This window comes from Hermetia illucens, chromosome 2 (assembly GCF_905115235.1).
Source record: "Hermetia illucens chromosome 2, iHerIll2.2.curated.20191125, whole genome shotgun sequence".
NCBI lineage: Eukaryota > Metazoa > Arthropoda > Insecta > Diptera > Stratiomyidae > Hermetia > Hermetia illucens.
The window spans coordinates 127250778-127271969 of NC_051850.1; the positions used below are offsets into that span (position 1 = coordinate 127250778).

A 21192-nucleotide genomic window follows, 5' to 3' on the forward strand; every position below is an offset into this window, starting at 1 on the left:
AAATCTTGGCATAATCGATGCAGCGACTAAAGAAATTAAGAGGTAATTGCTCAAGATGATTAATAACCTGATTAATATCATGTGCCAACCAACCAAGTATACTGGCAAACGTTTTCATACCGGAAACTGTGCACCCGACTCCAGGTCAGGGCTCTTCCAGTCCTTCAAGCTGTTTATGGCTCGATAAACTTCTTCTTCGGTAACATCTTCAAAATGCATGGTCAGTGCAGCGGCATGGCGGGTGTCTTCAGCAATAACCCACTTAGTATACTGCCCGGGTAACCCTAAATTCCATCCAAATACTCTTTTGCTTCCGTCACCGAAAAGTGTACTGCCTAGACGTTTTGTTGGAATTCGTTGAGTGATTTGAAATAATAAAATACTTGTTTTTTCTTATTCGCTAGTGTTGATATTTTTATTTTTATAAATACCGATATTTCGGAAACCACTTCTTCCCTTCATTAGTGCTAACAAGACTTGTCTCACGGTAGATAGCATAGTCCCGACAAATCCTCTGCACTTTGTTCTTTACCCGCCTACTGGTGTTGCTGGTCCTGATATGAGTCAGCCCAGCAATATTCTGCCTTGGTGAGTCACTCTTTTTGGCATTCGTCCAAAACCTCAGCAGAGAGGTCAGGCGGCGAGTGCTGAAATTGTAGCCCTCAGTGTGGCGTAGTGCTGTTGATGCCGCCGTCCCCGCCCTTATCGATTTTTGGCCACTAGTTTCGCGATGACATCAAGTCGAATACGCTCGCTAATAACGGCCGGGATTGTGTAGCTGCGAGTAATGAAGTGGTACTGGTCTTGAACCGCTGTACACGGAAAACGTTCGACGAAGCTCTGGTGCAACAAGGAGCAGAAAATTTAGAGGTTAACTTTATAGCCGAAACTCCAAAAATCAAACAGTGTATTGTCTTTATACTGCTGGTTTCGTCTTTAAAGTACAATGGGGGTAGATGTTGGGGAAAGAGATTAAACGATGCATCACAGCGGCAATATGGGTTTTAGCGAGCTTGTCCCATGATCAAAGTCATAGCAGGATGTGAGGGTCTAGCTCGATATACTATACGTCGAATTTTCCTTTATTTCCCTACTCTGTAGTAGGGCCTTTTGTATTGAATGTTAAGACGATGGATTGATCGACATTTCCCATTGAAAGAGGAATCGGTAGCTGGTTTAGTAGATAGTCTGGATCTTATTGTAGTCGCAAAGCACACCAAAAGCGTGGAGCTAAATTTTGCATGGAATCATTCAAATCATAAAATGATGGAAACAAATGGTTAAACTGAATTCGGTGGAAAAGACGGAGGTCACCTCAAAATAGACGATTAAGTACCTGAAAGTGTTGGCCGATGCAGAGCTGAGTTTAAAGGGGCACATTGACTATCCACGGAAAATGTGGCAAAGATTAACTCATGTTTGGCAACGATGATAGGGAGCAGGACCGCTTAGGAGAAATTTTGCAGCAAGTAAAGTTTTGAAAATCCGTTGCTGCCAAAATATATTGAATGAATATTGAAATCAACATCAAAAATACAGAAAAATATATAAACTATCATCTGACGCTGACATCTGTGAACTGCGTGGCTACCTCTTGCCAGGCATAGACCAGATACTTACGCCGTTGCGTTTGATGATGATGGTGATGAGTATTGGCATGATTCCGCCATTCTCCTTTCTTAGTTACACGACAACCAACACCATATTTAACTTTTTAAAATCCGCTTGCCTTTTGCATATCAGCCTTTCTCGTGTTCAAATTATATCCCGCTTTGGCAGGAAGCTCAGTTTTTTTAGATCCGATAGTCCGGGGGAAGTGAAGTCGTTTTGTAAGTATCAATTTAGCGCGAAAAGCTATCGAAACAATTTCATAGTAAACTGCGCTATCTTGGCTGACAACACTGATTTAAAGTACTTGAAGTGCTTAATTCTGGAAACGCGGCGATAAGGGCATGGGGACGGACATTCAAGTTTGCCAGTAAACACTACACCCACAGTGACCACTAGGCCATCTTTCTCGACATCAGGAACGAATAGTTGATTGAGCGACAGAGGAGAGAAAATTAGGATAACTGGGTGGTTCAGTGGAGCTTTTGAGGAGGAGACATTCTTGGCAGCATTGGAAGAATGCAACCACCCGAAGGAAGCAGCGCTGGAAAAAGTGAACCAGCTATGTCAATTGGCTACAACTGCGACTCTTGTTCAAAATAATCACAGTCATTCGTCCCAACAGGAAGAAAGCGGAATTCAGCCAACCATTCAACAGGACGTCTTCGCAATCGCTGGAAGCCCAGGAGTTGGCTGCTAAAATTAGGTCCGCATGGCATCTAAGCACCTCTGAATCGTGCAAGGTGGAAGGAGCGTTTGCCGTGAGTGGTGGTGACGCTGGATGTCAGGAATGCCTCTAACTCAGCCAACTGGGATTGGATTAAGTGCCCTACTTGGCTAAAACAGGTGTCCCTGGCTACTTAGCTTGATCATTCGAAAGTTACTTCGCAGAATCTTTGGTACGGGACTGACGACGGATCAAAGGAATATATTGTGACAGGAGGTGTTCCGCAGGTCCCTGCTGTAGATCATAATATATGACGGAGACCGCGGCCTTCGCATGCCAAAGGAGGCAATGCTAGCTGGTTTTGCAGACAAACTGGTAGTGGTAGTAGTTGGGATACACCTCCAGTGAAACCATTCTTGCCATCAAAACATGGCCGCAAATGGTGAAACTGCGCCCGGCGGAAAATAAGACGGAGGTGGTGCTTATTACCAGCCACAGGAAAAACAATACAGTCAAAGTCAGCCAAGATCTGTCGCCGTCTACTTATCGCAGGGGTGGTAAAATTCATCCTTCTATACGGGGGAAGGGAAAGTTCGAATATTTCATTGAGGCCACGAGGGGGTTGTGGGCGTAGAAGTAGGGTGGCTTTAAATGGGTAAGAATCCCGCATAGTGCTGCAAAATGGTGCAAAGATGTCATTTTAAGATTTCCACCTTCACCGATAAAAAAATATTCCGGTATTACTTATAAGAATATTTCTTATAAATTGCCTAGGGATCCCCCGTTAAGTTGACCCTAGAATCGTCAAGTTTGCAGTAAAATAGACTATACAGTGGAGCATGATGGAATTCGCACTATTACTAGCATAGCTTTCTAAATTGTCAATTTTTTGCAAATTTCTTGCATTCTAAGACTTTGAATGTCAGGATCATACTAAAGTAAATGGTCTGAGCTAGGAGAAAATGGGACAAATACCCATGCAAATATTCTTATGTAAGCAATACACAAAGTGGAAGCTGAACCCTTCAAGTATGAACTGAAGGGTTCAGCCTCCACTTTCCCGACTTGCTTTTCGTTTTCGAGGGCAAATTGAGAAAATATATTGAGTTGGATTGTTCGCCATCTGCTCCATAAATTCGTTTCAAATTTTTCCTGTACGGCACGGCAGAACTGAATGTCCTCGGAAAGTCGGAGGAGATCCGCCTCGATCAAACAGAGAACAAGGAAGTTATTGGTGTTTGTACCAATATGTCTCCTCCGAAGCTGAAAAAAAATGTAATCTGATTTGGAGTACGAGCCCTTTTGTCTAAGCAACCCATGTGAAATTAGCTTTTAAAACCAAGTCAGGTTGCAATGTGATTCATTTGGCCTTAGTCACCGCGGTCTACTGGATCATGGAAATATGGACCGCAGTAAAGCATCGAAATCTATTCGCATGAATTCCAAAATTAGAAGATTAGTACATCCTGTGATGTCTATGATAACGTCAGGATGTGAGTAAATATGTTGTTTTTGTGTCAGAGAAGCTAATTCTTAACATGCGACCTTGAATGGCCATGAAGTCGGAAGGGGGTAACTTCGGGGGTAACATTGCAAAAGAAATAAGAAGTGTATGTTGAACGGGTTATATTCTATACTACCGTTTAAGCACGAGTACAAAGAGGAGATTTGCCTTTGTGAAATATTTAGAGGGAGTTATTAGTGTATTAATTAATGCGTTTATGACAAAACATTTTGTTCACCAATCTTGGATATCTAGGTGAGGGATATTTTAACATTTTCTTTCTTTCTCTATTTTATTTTATTTTTTTTTTTTTACTATATTAGTTTATTATTTTATTTCACTATTTTAGTTTGTTACTTTATTTTATTCTTTTACTTTTCAATTTTTATGAAGCCAAGAATTTCACATAAATTCCTTCTGATTTGAGGATTCCCCCCCCCCCCCCCCCCCCCCCCCTTTTAACCACGCAACACGGCCTACATCCGCAGCAACCGGTATCCAGTCTAGGCCTGCCTTAATAAGGAACTTAAGACATCCCGGTTTCGCGCCGAGGTTAACCAATGCGATGTCCTGAAAGGCTGCCTGGCGTCCTGACCTACGCCATCTCTCCAGGCAGGCAGGGTCTGCCTTGTATTCTTTTTCTACTATAGACATTGCCCTTATAGACTTTCCGGGCTGAATCCACCTCCACAGGGATTAAGTGACCCGTCCACCGAAACCTACTAAGCCCGATTTCATCCATAAACAGAGGGTTATGATATCGTCCATCAAATTCTTCGGAGGATTCTTTTCTCGAACGCGGACAAGAGATCGACGGACCTTCACAATCTATTGCACAACCCCCCCCTTCCTTCCTTTTTATAATAGGTTTTTGAATAGCCTTCCTCTCTCGGTACTTTCCGGCCACTCAGTTCAGAAATACTCATTACAAACGAAGGTTATCGTAAAAACCAGATAGACAGAAGTAGAAGTTAAATGATGTTGATTACAATTTGGAGCGCTTTTTTGTACTTAAGTACAAAAACCAACTAGACAACAATAAGCATGAACTAATGCCTATAAACGTCGAGTTCCCTTTGGAAAAGGGCGGTGCAGAGCAAATTAAATACAACCAGAAGTTATTATATTATATCTCTTTACAACTAGAGGTTCTTATATTATATCTCTTAGACCATTAACCAGAAGTCGCCAGAAGCCGCGTATAACCAACCTTTCATTTACATAACATATCAAAAAGAAGACCAACCTTAGTCGTTCTTATAACTCTATGTTTTTTTAGAAACTCCCGCTCTTTCTGGGATTATGTATATCCACATATTTGGTTATGTATCAGGAGCTACAGGTAACAATAATGTCCTTCGTCTTTTTCTCTAATTGCTAGACAAACCAGGTGACCTTCAGAATAGCATCCAAACTTCTTGGTTCAATGAGCACGTTTTCCAGTTGCCAAACTGAAAAGCGATCAGCGGTCCATGCCGGTTGAGTTTTTTTTTTGTGATGCTCCTTTAAATTGTTTCCACCAGACTCTTCCTTATAATATTTAGGTAGGGTGGTTGCCTGGTTCTAGTTTTCATAGCTTCCCGAGGGACAATGCAGATGGTTTATCGTCAAAATCGTGTAGCTAAATCTTGTACCAAATACTCTATTCTGACCCTCCCTTTCTTACTCGTAGGATTCGTCTGAAAATACACCATTCTATATATACTATATAATTTCTGATGAATAATATCCGGAAGATCCTTTAAAGACAAAAGGCTGAAAAGGTATTGGACCCGTGTGACTGAAAATGATGCAAAATAACCTAATCTCGACGGAAATATTTCGTTGCTTGCGTTTCTAGTTTTTGAATGGCATATCAAATTAGAAACGGTTGATTGGAAATGTATTTTAGAAAGATACAATCCCTATTAAAACTTTCCAGGTCCAGACGAATTGGAGAGCAAACTTCATACAAGAGCAGCACATAGTTCATTTGAATATGGTAAATTGCGGCTGCTATAATTCTTCACTCAAATCCGATTACAGCTTGCCCTAAATTCACTTTGAATTGAAAGTGGAGATATCATTCATGCGACAGAAATCTGTCCTCCACGTTCTCAACACCATTGAATTCAATTTCCATAATGGGATGCGACTTCCTTCAAATCAGGTGTAAACCTCTCCTGACATTCATAGATAATTGATGGGACAGTGAAGGCCCCATTATTATCATGAATTACTAAGCTGGAAATTTTAATTTTGCAACCTTCAGAATTCGCAATTCATTCTATTAATCAAGGGAACATGTCTTGCTTCGCCTTTCCCGTCTCCATGAGTGGATACACAAGGCAGCTTTTACGCTGTAGAAAAAATCAGACCCGATGAGAAACGGATCGCTCCAAATCAATTTCAAGGAGGATGGGATGGATCAAAGTAGAGTTACATTTTTAACGAACCCTTTCTGTCTGCATCCCTCCTTCTTTCAACGACACGTATCGTTAACGATGTAGAAATACGAACAAATGGAAAGTAATGTGAAGTGACAAAGTAAGGGAAGTTATTACGAGCATAATTCATATTTTTCGAATTCATTTGCCCCCAACTGCAGGTTGCAGGAAGATATTTGCATATATCTAAATGAATTGCTGCCTGTATACATAAAGGATGCTAAGTACGATGCCTTCTACATTACAAGGTGAAGTGCAACCAGGCGAGAATCAAGTCCATGCTTCTGTAACATACATGCATATATGGATACGTTACGTGCAAGCTACATACTTGAACCTTTTGATAATATCTTGACGATATTCACACACAATTGTATATACGTATCTGAAGGACTGAGTATTATATTTGGCATGTGGGGAAGCTTACTTATGCATGCACATGTCTATGCCTATTACACAGAGAGCGGTTCAGTAATGCAGAGGAATTCAGGATTTTTGCCTCCTTTTACAATGTAAAACTCGCTCCTCTCTTTTGTAAAACACATTTTCACGCCAACAACGCAGTTTTTTAATTCAATGCCAGGACGAAGAAGATAAGATAGAGTTCATGTAGGAACGTCCAAATACGATTATCTGACGATAATATCATATGTGTTGAAATCGGCGCTAATCTGTTTGCTGACTTGACTTTTCACATCACAATAAATGTGATTCCGCAGAGAGCGACGGTAAGCAGTAGAGGAACAACGTTTGAAATCGGCAGAAGCTTCATCTTAGTAAAATTTACCATTTTCCTTTTACTTAATTTAATAATTTTTAACAGAAGTTTTTCTCTATGAATTTTTCAAAATAATTAAAGAAGGAAAGTAGAGAGGGATCTAACGCTTTTCAAAAACCGGCTTTAAAGATATCTTTTGTAGCTCGTTACACATTCTGTATATATAAATGGGCAATGACTTGTACCATCTGGTAATATTGTTGATTTTTTTTTTAAGAAAATTGCGAGCAACGCGAGAGTCTAGAAATAAGCGCTCCTCCTTGCACAATAGTGCTTATTGATGATTCTGAAGAGCGGTTAGATCATCGATGGAGAAACAAATTGTACATTTCGTAGACGCGCCTTCATGTACGATGCACTAAGCGCAAAGTTGATTACCTCGAGTGCATCGGCTTACCACCAGCCAGCCAGGCAGTGGAATCTGCCAAGATTACTCGCTCCGACGGCCGTGTTTCAGTAGTCAAGTATGCATCCGAACATCATATTAAAACGACTCCTAGTCCACCTGCTCCGAGCAAACTTTGATATTTCACATTCGATCGTTTCATTAATGTATGCAAACAGTTGTCAGCAATGGTGAAATTCGGGATGTTCCGTCCATCGTTTAGCAGTTGGGCAGCTCCGCTTCACGTGGTGCTCAATGAAAATTGGGACCGCTGATCGTGCGTGGATTATCCAGCGCTAAACTGTCGTTTGCTATCCTGAACGATATACCACGTTCAATCAGATACCTCTAGCAGAGGAAGACATTGACAAAACAGCCATCATAAAATTCTTTGGTCTATTCGAGTCTCCGTATATGACCCTCGGTACAAAAATGCAATGACTGCGTATAGCAGCGATCAGGGACGCGAAACGGAACAGCTTCAGGGAATTCTGTCAAGGAATCGAACAGATCACACAAGCAACCAGGCTGTACAAGGTTGTAGCCAAAGGCGGAGGAATATCCTCTGTCTGTTTGAAGAAGGAAGATGGGACATTTACCGAGAATGAGGTGGACAGGGTACACTTGCTTCTCAGAACTCATTTTCCGGAGTCCTATCCCACGGTGGCAGGCGACAACATTCTGCCTGATACTCCAATAACAAATAAAAGAGGGAGGAAGAAGAGCTGGAAACTAGCAAAAGAAGTATGCTCCGAAGCTAGGCTAAGGTGGGCAATGGGAACTTTTAAACCACTGAAATCTCCTGGAGTAGATGGCATTTTCATCATCATCATCATTATCAACGGCGCAACAACCGGTATCCGGTCTAGGCCTACCTTAATAAGGAACTCCAGACATCCCAGTTTAGCACCGAGGTCCACCAATTTGATATCCCTAAAAGCTGTCTGGCGTCCTGACCTACGGCATCGTTCCATCTTAGGTAGGGTCTGCCTCGTCTTGTTTTTCTACCATAGATATTGCCCTTATAGACTTTCCGGGTGGGATCATCTTCATCCATACGGATTAAGTGACCCGCCCGCCGTAACCTATTGAGCCGGATTTTATCCACAACCGGACCGTCATGGTATCGCTCATAGATTTCGTCATTGTGTAGGCTACCGAATCGTCCATCCTCATGTAGGGGGCCAAAAATTCTTCGGAGGATTCTTCTCTCGAACGCGGCCAAGAGTTCGCAATTTTTCTTGCTAAGAACCCAAGTTTCCGAGGAATACATGAGGACTGGCAAGACCATAGTTTTGTACAGTAAGAGCTTTGCCCTATGGTGAGACGTTTCGAGCGGAACAGTCTTTGTAAGCTGAAATAAGCTCTGTTGGCTGACAACAACCGTGCGCGGATTTCATCATCGTAGCTGTTATCGGTTGTGATTTTCGACCCTAGATAGGAGAAATTATCAACGGTCTCAAAGTTGTATTCTCCTATAATTATTCTTCTTCGTGTTTGACCACGAAGTTGGTGCTGACGTTGCCAGATGGCATTTTCCCAGCACTAATCCAGAGAGGCCTAGAGATTATCTTAGAGTCTCTTTTGAGGGTGGTAAGGGGGAGCATGGCACTGGGATACATACCAAGAACATGGAGACGGGAAAAGGTGGTCTTTATTCCGAAAGCGGGTAAAAAGGATCCCTTTCACCCTAGATCTTTCAGACCAATTTGCCTAATATCGTTCTCACTCAAAACGGTGGAGAAGGTGATAGACAACTATATTAGAACTAACGTTCTAAAGTGTAATCCCCTACATCACTGTCAAAACGCTTACCGGGCAGGACGGTCAACTGAAACTGCTCTGTATCAGCTGGTAGAGGTACTACCTGATGCCATAAAAACAAAAGAAATTGCAATGAGCGCGTTTTTGGATGTCGAAGGAGCATTCGACAGCACATAGCACACAGAGAGGTGCCTTGAGCCGCAAAGGAGTGGGAAACACCCCGGCATTCTGGATGGGCAAAATGCTAGACAGCAGGCAAATAGAAGTACCGACAGGTATAAATTCTATTGTCATGAACACCACTCAAGACTGTCCACAGGGTGGAGTACTATCGCCGCTGATGTGGAGTATGGTAGTGGATGAACTCCTGGACGTGTTAACAAATACTGGAATACAAGTCCAGGATTACGCGGAGGACATTCTTTTAATCTGTAGGGGCAAATATGAAGATACCCTATGTGATAGAATCCAAACTGGACTAAGGATTACTAGTGCCTGCAGGAAGGTGGGACTGCGGATCAACCCAGGCAAAACCACCATAGTACCAAGCGTAAGTTTGATCACCTGAGAGCCATAACATTACATGATATGGAGATGAAACGAGAAACAGAGGTCAAATATAATTACGCTAGCCCAAAAATTACTCTGGAAGACACATGTCGGAAACACTTGTCGGGAAGCCACGAGGGCTCTGATGACTTGCAGATCCATAGCAGGAAAAAAATGAGGTTGCAGCCTGAAGATACTACTTTAGATATCCTCCTTCTGGGATTAACCCCTCACCATCTGCACATACTGATGCAGGTAAAGAGAGCAATATTCAGGATGGCCGTTAGTATGAGTGAGGCGGGGAGCTGCCTAAATCGAAGGAAGATTAATATTCTTTCTAGGCAGTATCCTGAATTACTGATACCAAGCGATAACATGACAACGAGGTTTCACTTCGATAAGAAGTTTGAAACACGTTGGAGTAAAAAGGCAAACTGGGAGAGCGTGGCTGCGGCATACGGCTTAAACCGGCAACTGATTACTTGGTACACTGACGGATCCCTCACAGCAGAGGGAGCGGGTGCCGGTGTCATTGGTGCAAGGAAAATTTGCTTTGAACTAATGGGCAGGTGCACTAGCATATTCCAGACGGAAATATACGCCATAGACAAATGTGCCTCCTTTAATTTGCAAAGGAAATACAGGGGCAGAACAGCCGATGGCCAAGCAGCGATCAAGTCACTTAGGTCTAACCAGGTAAACTCTAAACTGGCGTGGGAACGCCTTAAGAGAATGAATACACTCGACTCGTCCAACAAGGTCTGGATACTTTGTTTTCAAGGCCATGCTGGGTTGGAAGGCAACGAGGCAGCGGACGAACTAGCCAAGAAGGGAGCAGAGACGCCTTTACACGGGCCAGAACCCTTCTGTGGAATCGGAAACGGTTTCATGGCTATGAATCTAAGAAATGAAGAGGAACGGCTGAGGGAACTAAACTGGACGGGCCTAATAGAGATGGAGCAGTCCAGGGTGCTTATTGGTGGATACGAACCCATACGCACAAAGGATTACTTAAACCTCACCAAAAAGAATCTCCGAATCATAGTGGGAATTCTCACCGGTCATTGTCGGCTAAACCATCACCTAGGGAAGCTAGGGATATCTACGGATACTGCCTGCAGGTTTTGTGAAGAGTATGACGAAACCTCTATGCACGTCCTGGAACAGTGTCTGGCACTTGTGCAAAGTAGGTCGAAGCATCTGGGAGAACACTTAATACCAAATGCAAAGCTGAAAGATCTGGAAGTAGAGAACATACTAAAGTTCCTGACGGTTATATGCCTGCTTGAGATACTATGATCAATAGGTACACTATAACCAGCAAAAGGAGCACAATAGTTCTTTAAGGACGCGGTGCGACCTTCCCTTAACAGAATAATAATAATAATGACCCTCGAATAGGACAAAGCAGGGCAGATATGCGAACGCTTGGTAAACGAGGTTACCCTTCGACTTGATTTTTGCCACCCGTAAATTAAGGACGTCCTCGTCCCATTTCAATATGGATAACAGCACCTGAGCATTCTCTTTTAGCGTCTCAACAAACACAGAAGATTCTGCATGCTAGACTGTGCTAAAACGTCAGCGCAAACAATGGCCTTCTATACGGCCACATTAAAGGAAAGGATGAACTTCCGGTCTCCTCGCGCAAGCCATCTTGCTTGTCTTGCTTCATCCAGCTATTCATCCGAATCGCTACAAATGTTGGGCACTAGCGTATAACCAGCGCCAGGATTCAAAAGTCTCGAGACATACACGCAAACCTGTGGCTGGTTTCTCACCGCTATCATCTCGCTTCTCTGCGTCAATCAACATAATCATTACGCCGTACTCAGAGGACAAAAGATACTATCCTACTTCCATAGACAGATTTTTTCAATAGCCCGAAGTGCCTTTTACCCTGGCATTGTATAACGGCTAGATATATCGTTTCCGTATGTCTCTTCAAGTGGCTAATGATCAGGGAAGACAACTCTAATCGGTTCTCTCGGAATTCGCGCCTCTTGGCCCGAAGACTTAGAAGCTTCTGTGCTGACCTAGTCTATAACCAACCTTTCTCCTTGCCTACTTATGCCATCAAATATCAATAACGGGGATCTGGCTGACGAACGAGCGACAGCAAGGTGATCACAAAGCGTTTATCTCCACATACTTTCATAAGACGCGACATCGCCAAAGGTATACTGCGAATGCCGTATGATGGTTCTCTCACCCTCAGAGAAGACTTACTTCGACTCCAGCTTAAACACCTTTCTGATTAGGTTTCGCCCTATTATACTCGTTTTCAGAGCATTTGTCAACCTCCCATCCCCCCCGAAGTAAACCGAGGATAGTAGAACAGCAGAGCACGGATATGCTGCTTCACTCGGGTCAAAAGAAGAATCACCTAACCTTGGTCTGTTTAGACACTTCCTTCCTTCTCTCGTTTCTTCCTTCCATTATCTGGCCAGCGATAATGTCAGTTGGTAGTTCATATCTCGTCCCTGAATTAATTTCATAGTACAGTACGGAGGTCGGTGTGACAGTAACGCTGTTGCCGATTGTCCCACTGCTGTTTCTACTTTATCAATGACCAAATGCTTACCGTTCGGCGGTGGAGGAAGGCGCTTTTTCCCAGTCCACCTTTTTAGCAAATGAGAGAAGCAAATAAGTCGAAAATTGGATGCTGGGCGCTTCGAACATGAAAGGTTTTGTGTATTTCTTGTGTAAGATTATTTTGCACTAGTTATTTTTGTATTAGTATCGCTTTGGGTTACAGCAAATTTAGAAAAATACAATTTTGTGGTACTATATCTTTGCCTTTGCTAATAATAATGTGGTTTCCACCAAACTCGATAGTATACTATTGTTAACTTTATTTGAACATATATCGATATGAAGGGTGTGCCCAGGCACTATATAGCGAAAATTTTGCTTTTTTTCTGAGTTTTGAGTTCTAGTCGAAGTCTAGTCGAACTACTCCTCTCCTTTTTACAAAAACACGATTCTGAGATAACTGCGTTTGAAATTTATTGTTTGCGTTGTTCATTTTAAAAATTAACTTATTTATTTGTATGGCATCGTCAATTCCAGGGCTATACACACCACCTCCCTTTGTCGACTCCAAAACATCGATTTTATGCTGGCTACAATCCATTATAGGTTCTATTGTGGCTGGAATTACAAGCAGTATATAAGGCCTATGCACAACTACCCTGGAACAATGAGGTAGTGCGTTATGATTAGGTATAACTTCGGATCTAATGCTTTGATCGTTATGAATTTGGTGAGAATATTGTTGAGATAATGTACTTAAAGAATATACAATAAACATTGTTTTGATTTTCGCGACCATCACAACTGCATATAACCTTAACAGGGGATCGAGGACAGTTAAGGACAGACCCGAACCTGAAACCAAAATTTCGGGGGAACACTACTACTGTCAAGACTGCCAGTCCTCCTCCTCACATGGAATTCAAGATACGCTTACCGTAAGACAGGGGTCAGTGCATAGGGTGTCAGGGGGCTAGTGAGATGGTTGACTACAGAGAGGAAAGACGCGGAATAACAGCGAACAAGTACAGAGATAAGCGGGAATACAAAACACTGGAGATAAAATTTAAAAAGCCAATGGAAGTACCACCATGCACTTAGCCATCGATTACAATACCGATGCACTTGGCAAAAGACATCCTCTTCTGGCATAAGCGATAAGTAGCGGAGTCCAGGTTGACTGAAGCCGAATTACAAAATATAGTATTACTAACTGACCCATTTGTGGGCTATCAGGTATATATACTCGAAAATAGGTGTACTAGAGATAGTGATGTCCCTATAGTCCACCTTTGTCAGTCGGTGACCTCGAACAGAACGCAGAACAAGCAACGTTGGACCAGCTAAGAAACAAGTTGAGTAAAGAGGAGGAAATTTCTATTAGAGAATTGTGTAACGAATATTATGAAATATTCCACTTGGAGTTCATACAGGAGATATCACCCATCCAATTCCCTTAGCGCAAGAACAGGTACCTATCAGCCAAAAATTCTACCGATTTCCGCATCGGCAGATCATAGATGACCAGTTGAGCGAAATATTACAAAATAGTTTCATCTAACTAAGTAAGAGAGAGCCCGTGAAATTTACCACTATTGGTAGTTCCAAAAAAATCTAGGCCTAAACCAGGAAAGAAATGGAGGGTGGTGGCAAATTTCCGTAAACTGAGTGAGAAGACTATAGAGGACTCTCCGATCCGAGACTGTGTTGAACTCATCAGGAGACGTCGCCTGTTAGATGTATAATCCCCAATATTTGCCATCAGCCTACTTAACACCGGAACTACAGCTGCAGCCTTGTTCGCTGCTGCTTCCATAAGCTCATCTGAGAGTCAAGACTCTGTCCAAGGTATTTTACCGCTGGTTTTAATTCGATTATCGACTCGAACACACTTGAAGGCTCTGATCCAATATAGATTGTTACGCTAACGGTTACTAAGTTGAGACGATGGGGAATCATCCATCCGCTTACCCGTCGCATCACTATGCCATGTTTGTTTTGCGCCTGTTCGAGTGTGTGTCCAGCAGCATGCCCCGCGACATCATCTACATAACCGAACAGGCGCTAGTCTTCCGGCATGTCGAGTTTAAGTAGACTATCATAGGAAGCGTTTCAGATGTTCGGCCCTAGGATGGATCCCTGCCCTATCCCCGACGTGACCTCCATCCTGCTCTGACCCACCGTAAGAGATAGTTCGGCACGCTTTGTCTAGTATGCCTAGAATGTCTTTTCATCTTACGGAATGAATGGCGTTTCTGCCGTCAAGCGTTACGAGGAGCACCAGACTTCGAGCTCAGTGCCCATGTGCCTCCGCTCGACGAACGGAATCCGCGACTTGCATGACAACATCAGCTGTGGATTTCTCTGCTCTAAAACCTGGCTTCCGTGGAGATAAGTCTCCTGCAGCGAGTATCGCTTTAGTGAGTCTAATTCTGATAACGTTTTCGAGCACTTTTCCAGTAGTGTCAAGCATATAAAATGGGGGTTGATGTTGGAATACCAGTTTGTATATATTCCATCAGATCCTGGCGCCTTTCTACTTTTCATAGAGAATACGGACTGTTCCAGTTCTTTTACAGAGAAAACTTGGCAGCCCTCGACGCTCTCCGCGCCGACGTTTTCATCCCGTACGTGGTGCGCAGGGAATAGTACCCGTACAATGCAGTCCATCTGCTCGGCCTTAACTAAACGAGGTTTCCGCAGAGTCCCGATTTTTCGGGTTACGGGGTCGGTAGCCGACTCCCCACGGGGGGACATTTGGGATGTTAACGTAAATACAAGAAACACTGTCCTCTTCAAATCCATCCAATTATTGACCTATGCTGCCGATTTTTCATTCAGATCGGACAGGCGGCGATTAGCGCGAGACCTTGGGCTCACATTAATGAAGCTAAGACGAAGTACAACAACAGAAAAGTAACAATATTAAATCGCACTGGTCAAATAAGAATAATAGAGATAATAACAATTTTGATACTGTTGATTATTTGTCCTATCTAGCGTCGAGAATCAGAACTGATAACAGTTAAGATGATATCCGCGCATGGTTTTTAACTGCCAACAGTACCTATTTCAGTTTAAAACGCCTGTTGCACTCCAGGCGTCTCATCAAAGGGTCAAAGTTTTTACTGTACAAGACAGTGATCTTGTCAGTCCTCATGGATTCCACGGAGACTTGGGTTCTTTACAATAAAATTGTGACCTCTTAGTCGTGTTCGAGAGAAGAATCCTCCGAGGAATTTTCGGCCCTCTAGATGAAGATGATAAAGATTTCGTAGCTTATATAACGATGAAATTTGGATGATGAAATGGTTGTGGATAAAATCCGGTTGAATAGGTGATGGGCGGTTCACGAAATCCATATGGGTGAGGATAATCCAACGCGGATATTCTATGATGGCAATATCTAGAGTAGAAAAAGAAGGAGTGGCAAATCCTGCTTGAGATGGAGCGTTGGCATAGGCTTTTAGATCTATCGATTTAGTGGATCTCGGCACAAAATCGGGACGTCTGAAGTTCCTTACTAAGGCAGACCTAGACTGTTGTGCCGTTGATGATGATAATATTTACATCTCTGTAATAAAGATTTTGAATTTTAATACGTTTTGCGGTTTTTAGAAAGATCTTGGAAAATATGATGAGCAGCTGCTATTTTGAGTCTCGCTGGCATAGTCGAAGCCTATTTATATTCACTATTTTATATCGGTTACTAATTTACCGGATTTGCTCGGAAATGATTATAAAATCTATAAATTTACCAGATTGAAGATTTTATGGGATATCGAAACTTATCTAACATCCTTTCATATACGCCTAGCCATCCTCACTACGCGATATCGTGCACCAACCCTAACGTTTCATAAGTGTTTGTTTTAACGGGCGAGCTTGTATCCGCAAGTGCAATTGAATTTACGGCTACGAAACCTTAATAATCACTTCATAATATCTCTCTTCTACCCTTCTCAACCTTGAAGTGGTGGATTTTTCGGGAGGTTGTATACTCATACATAATGAGTATTCTAATTAATTTTATTGAAATGAGTCTGGTCGTTGATACCGAAAACAGAAGTAGAAAATTCAGTTCAGGAGCAAAGACAAAGAACCGTTTTTCTCTGTAGCTGTAAAGATTTAAACAAAATATCCTGGTGCGGAAGAGAGGAAAGTTTTGTAATTAGAAATACGACTATGAATCATTGAAAACTCTTGAATTGGTCTTGTAATTAACGGAGTAATTTACGAGTGCACGAGTTTCCCTAGAGGTTTTTTAAAATACTTGGGAGTAAGTATTGATGAGTTGTTTCTCAAGCGCTTGGATCTAGCGTTGCTGAACCAGAGAATATTTGATTACCTATTTTGTAAAGTGAATCTCGTTAGATGGTTCTTCTCTGTGAACTTTTCTTTCATTTACGATTTTCGCCCTTCAACGTTGAACGTTGGGACACTACCAACCGATTTAGATATTCTAGAGGTTCTGGTAGATAATTAATTGCAATACGATTTAGTTTATATAGAAGAAGTGCATTCTTAAGGAACACGAAACTATTTTCAATGCAGGCATTTTGTTCGAGAAACGCTTCAAAAACAATGTTCGAAAAATGCGTTCTTTGAAAATACTGGGACCGGACTTCTTTCGAGATTCAACCAAATTCACGGTTGGGTGAGAACTAGTTGATATCAAAACAAAACACAAAGGTTAGTGTTAATTGATTAATTTTATTGCCCGCACAAAGCAGGATGAGAAAAAGAAACGAAAAAACAAAACGAGAACGTGAAAACAGTAAAAAAGCGAATTGCGCCTGAAAGATGATAATAAACGTCAAGCGGAGATCTTGATAGAGAACCGCTGTAAATTTACACAAACAGTCAGCACTAACGCAGAGATAGGATGAGATGAGAAGCGGGAGATTTGAACATTCTCCCCACCTTCTCCACCCGTTGGAGAAGTTTAACTTGATAAGACCTGAGGCTGAGAATCTCCCTCGGTGGTTGAGACTGGCAATAGTACCAATTTTGAAATTGGTCGCGTATATGTGGAGGTTGCAGTTTTGAGGGTTACCACTCGAGTGAGACCATCTTTGCCGGGATGCGTTTGAATAACTCTGGCGAGCGTCCACTTTGATGGAGGAAACCGCTCATCAGAGATGAGAACCAATGATCCTTCTTTGATGTCATGGTGAGATGTTTTCCATCTAGAAATGGACTGATGTGACTGCAGATATTCCGCTGACCAGCGTTCCCAGAAATATTGCAAACGTTCCTGGATCCGTTGGAAATGAGAGAGTCGAGAAGTCGGTACATCGGTGAGTGTAGGCTCAGGAATGGTGTTGAGGGGAGCACCTCTAATGAAGTGTCCAGGCGTGAGGGCAGAGAGATCATCTGGGTCTTCAGTGAGAGCACTCAGCGGTCGTGAGTTGAGAACGGCTTCAACTTGTGCGAGGAACGTCGAGAAGTCTTCGTAGGTGAGAAGCGTGTCGGCGATCGTTCGTTGCAGATGGTATTTTACGGATTTTACCGCTGCTTCCCACTTTCCACCCATATGTGGTGCTCCAGGTGGATTGAATTTCCATTGGGTCCCGTCATTTGCGAGAATTTGGCGCAAATGCTGCGATTTTTGTTGATTGAGAAGTTGCTGAAGAGTGACGTCAGCACCCTTGAAATTAGTACCGCAATCACTAGTGAGTGATTTGCAAATCCCACGGCGACTAGTGAAGCGGCGAAATGCCTTGAGGAATCCTTCGGTGCTGTAATCCGTGACAGCCTCGAGGTGGACAGCAGATGTTGAGAGACATATAAATACTACGATCCAGGCCTTGTAGGTTCGAGTTCCGCGTCCATGATAATATTTGAGAGGCACTGGTCCCGCGTAGTCAACTCCTGTATGCTCGAACACCAATGAGGGCTGTACTCATTTCGCAGGAAGTTGGCCCATTAACTGCTGAACACGTATTCCTCGTATACGTGTACAGGTGACGCATTTTTGGATGAATGATTTTATCGGAGCTCTGCCTCCGATGATCCAGCAGTATCTACGAATGTAGTTCAGAGTGAGCTGTGTTCCTCCATGTAGAGTGCGAGAATGAGCGTTGGCGATGATGAGATGTGACAGTACGCAGTCTTTCGGAAGTATAGGCGGATTTTTTCTATCTTCGTCAAGCTGAGAGTTCTGAAGTCGACCACCGACTCGTAAGAGCCCAGTTTGGTCAATGCGAGCTGTCAGACGTGATAGTGCATGAGACTTGGGAAGAGGCTTGCCTTGGGAAAGGATACGAATTTCTGATGAGAAGTATCCTTGTTGTGTAATACGAATCCAGTGGGTGAGAGCCGCTTGCAAATCCGCTGGAGAGCCGAGATGCTGAGTTTGGAGTCTGGTGTCCGTTTGAAGACTGCTACTGCACGTAGTAAAGTAGCAGTGACTCTGACAAGTTTTGTGAGAGTGCTGCATCGAGTCAAGAGATGATCCAAAGGCAAAGATGGAGTTGATGAGACGACATGTACTGCAGACGATCGCATTTCCATGTCTTCTTGAGAGACGTCAAGTGGTGAGAATGAAGGCCACTGATCGATGAGTTGAGAGGGGTTTAGACCCCGTGATGCGCAATCAGCTGGATTCTGCTTGGTGGAGATGAATTTCCACACTGCTGACGGTAAGATTTCATGAATGTCACGTACTCGGTTCTTAACGAATTCCTTCCAACGAGTGGGATCACTGTTAATCCAGGCGAGGGTGACCGATGAATCTGTCCACAAAGTAACTGGCACGTTGATCAAGTTGAGAGCCTTTGGTGTGCGTGAGATGAGCTTCGCGAGGAGTAATGCGGCAGATAATTCTAATCGTGGAATTGTGAGACGTTTGAGAGGGGCAACTCGAGTTTTTGCACAAACAAGAGTTACTTTTGATTGCTGATTTGGATGAGAAACTCTGATGTATACTGCTGCAGCCATTGCAGTTTGTGATGCGTCTGAAAATCCGTGTATCTCGACATATGAGAGGTCAGATGTGAGATTGAGCCAGCGTGGAATTTTGAGGCTTGCGAGATCAACAAATTCACTCCTGAACGTCTTCCAACGATGAGTTATCTGAGGAGTTAGTGGGTCATCCCATCCAATCTTTTCTATGCCATAAGTCTGGCATCAGAATTTTGGCTCGAACAATGACTGGTGAGATTAATACAAGAGGATCAAACAACTGAGCTGTTTCTGACAGTATGATGCGTTTTGTGATGGTCGAAGTTTGAGATGTACGGCCTGTAAAAGTCAAAATGTCCGGAGAACATTTCCAAGACATTCCGAGAATTTTACAAGTAGACTCATCGAACTGGTGAGATGTATTGCTGCTTAGACTTGATGAGTTGACTTTACAGAACGATGGATGATTGCTTTTCCACTTTGCTACTGGAAAACACCCGGTGAGACAGGGCGCTTCAACCTGAGACGCAATTTCGTTGAGACGTGAGAGAGTATCAGCACCTCCGGTGATGTCGTCGACGTAGCTACCCTTTTCAAAAGGTTCGATTGCTAACGGGAACTTTTGGCCCTCGTCACTGAGAAGTTGTTTAAGAACGTGACATGCTAAGTATGGTGCTGACTTTGTACCGTAAGCAACGGTTGTGAGATCGTACATTGCAGGCTCGCTGGTGCTTGATTGATAATCAGTCCAAAGTATCCTCTGGAACTTCCAGTCATCTGGATGAACATCGATTTGACGGAACATTTTGGTAATGTCCGTCGTAAAGATGAATTTGTACTGCCTTACATACAGCAGTACATCGAAAATGTCTGCCTGAAGTTTCGGACCGGTATGCAACGTATTGTTGAGTGAAATTCCTGTGCTTGATTTAAGGACCCGTTGAATATGACTCTCAGCTTCGTGGTGAGACTATCTTCACGCAATACGCCGTGGTGAGGAAGGTAAAAGCTCTCAGTAGGTGATGACTTATCTTCTGAGACTTTTTTCATGTGACCCAGCGATTCGTACTCTTTTAGAAAATCTGAGTACAACTTAAAAAACTCAGGCTGGTGAGAAATGCGTTTGATGAGCCTATTGAGCGATTTTTCTGCGATATGCTTCGTTTGTCCGAGTTGTGGAGCATTCGATTTGAAGGGTAGGTGCACCATATACCGACCTGCACTGTCGCGAGTATGTGTGCTCTGGAAATGTGTTTCACATTCTGCTTCTTCGACGCTGAGCGAATCCTCCCGATGAGACGAGACATCCTCAATTTCCCAGAACTTGGAGATGTTGTCATGTAGCTGCTCATTTGAGATTGTAAAACCCGTATGGGATGATGAGCCATCGACTGGACCAAGAATTGTCCATCCAAACATAGTGTTAAAAGCCGTAGGCTCATTTGGTGAACCGGATTTAACTCCAGGTCTTAAGATTCTGCCCTAGGAGTCTACACTGATGATAATATCAATCTTGCCAGGTGAGAGGAAATCTGGGTCAGCTAGTTCCAGATTATGAAGATGAGGCCAACTCTTTGCGAATATTTCCACTGACGGCAATTTGACGGTGAGATTCGGGAGAATGTGTGCGTTGAACTCTGCTCCAACAATTGGAATGTAGACATTCGAGACAGCGAGGTTGAGAGTGCGGAAGAGTTCCGAGAGATGAGGGTGATCTCCGATCCTGGATCGATGAGAAGTCTTACTGGGTGAGAATTCCGTGACGATGTTAAGATGAGAGCTTGAGCAGTTGCCAGCAAAACCGTTGGACGAGATATGATTTCCGATTTGAGGTGTTGATGAGACTTTCGCACTGAGTTGAAAGATGCTGAGATGTAAGATGATGACGCTAAATCCTGGAGATATGAGTTGTCAGTTTGAACTGACTGATGAGAACTACACCAAGGTCAATCTTGTGTTGCCTTTTCCTGGCTGCTGGATGTTGTTGGATTAGCTAAGCCGGGTTGAGTGTTCTGATGAGACGGCTTGCTGAAGAAGCGGGAGTGGTGCAGCATTGAATGATGTGGCGCG

At 43.1% G+C, this 21192-nt stretch overlaps 1 protein-coding gene across 13 annotated transcripts in view; it reads right to left on the reverse strand.

Annotated features, from left to right (window-relative positions):
• The window catches only part of LOC119649256 (Down syndrome cell adhesion molecule-like protein Dscam2), a 252363-nt gene that overhangs the window by 186446 nt on the left and 44725 nt on the right, over positions 1-21192 (reverse strand). The window lies entirely within an intron of this gene.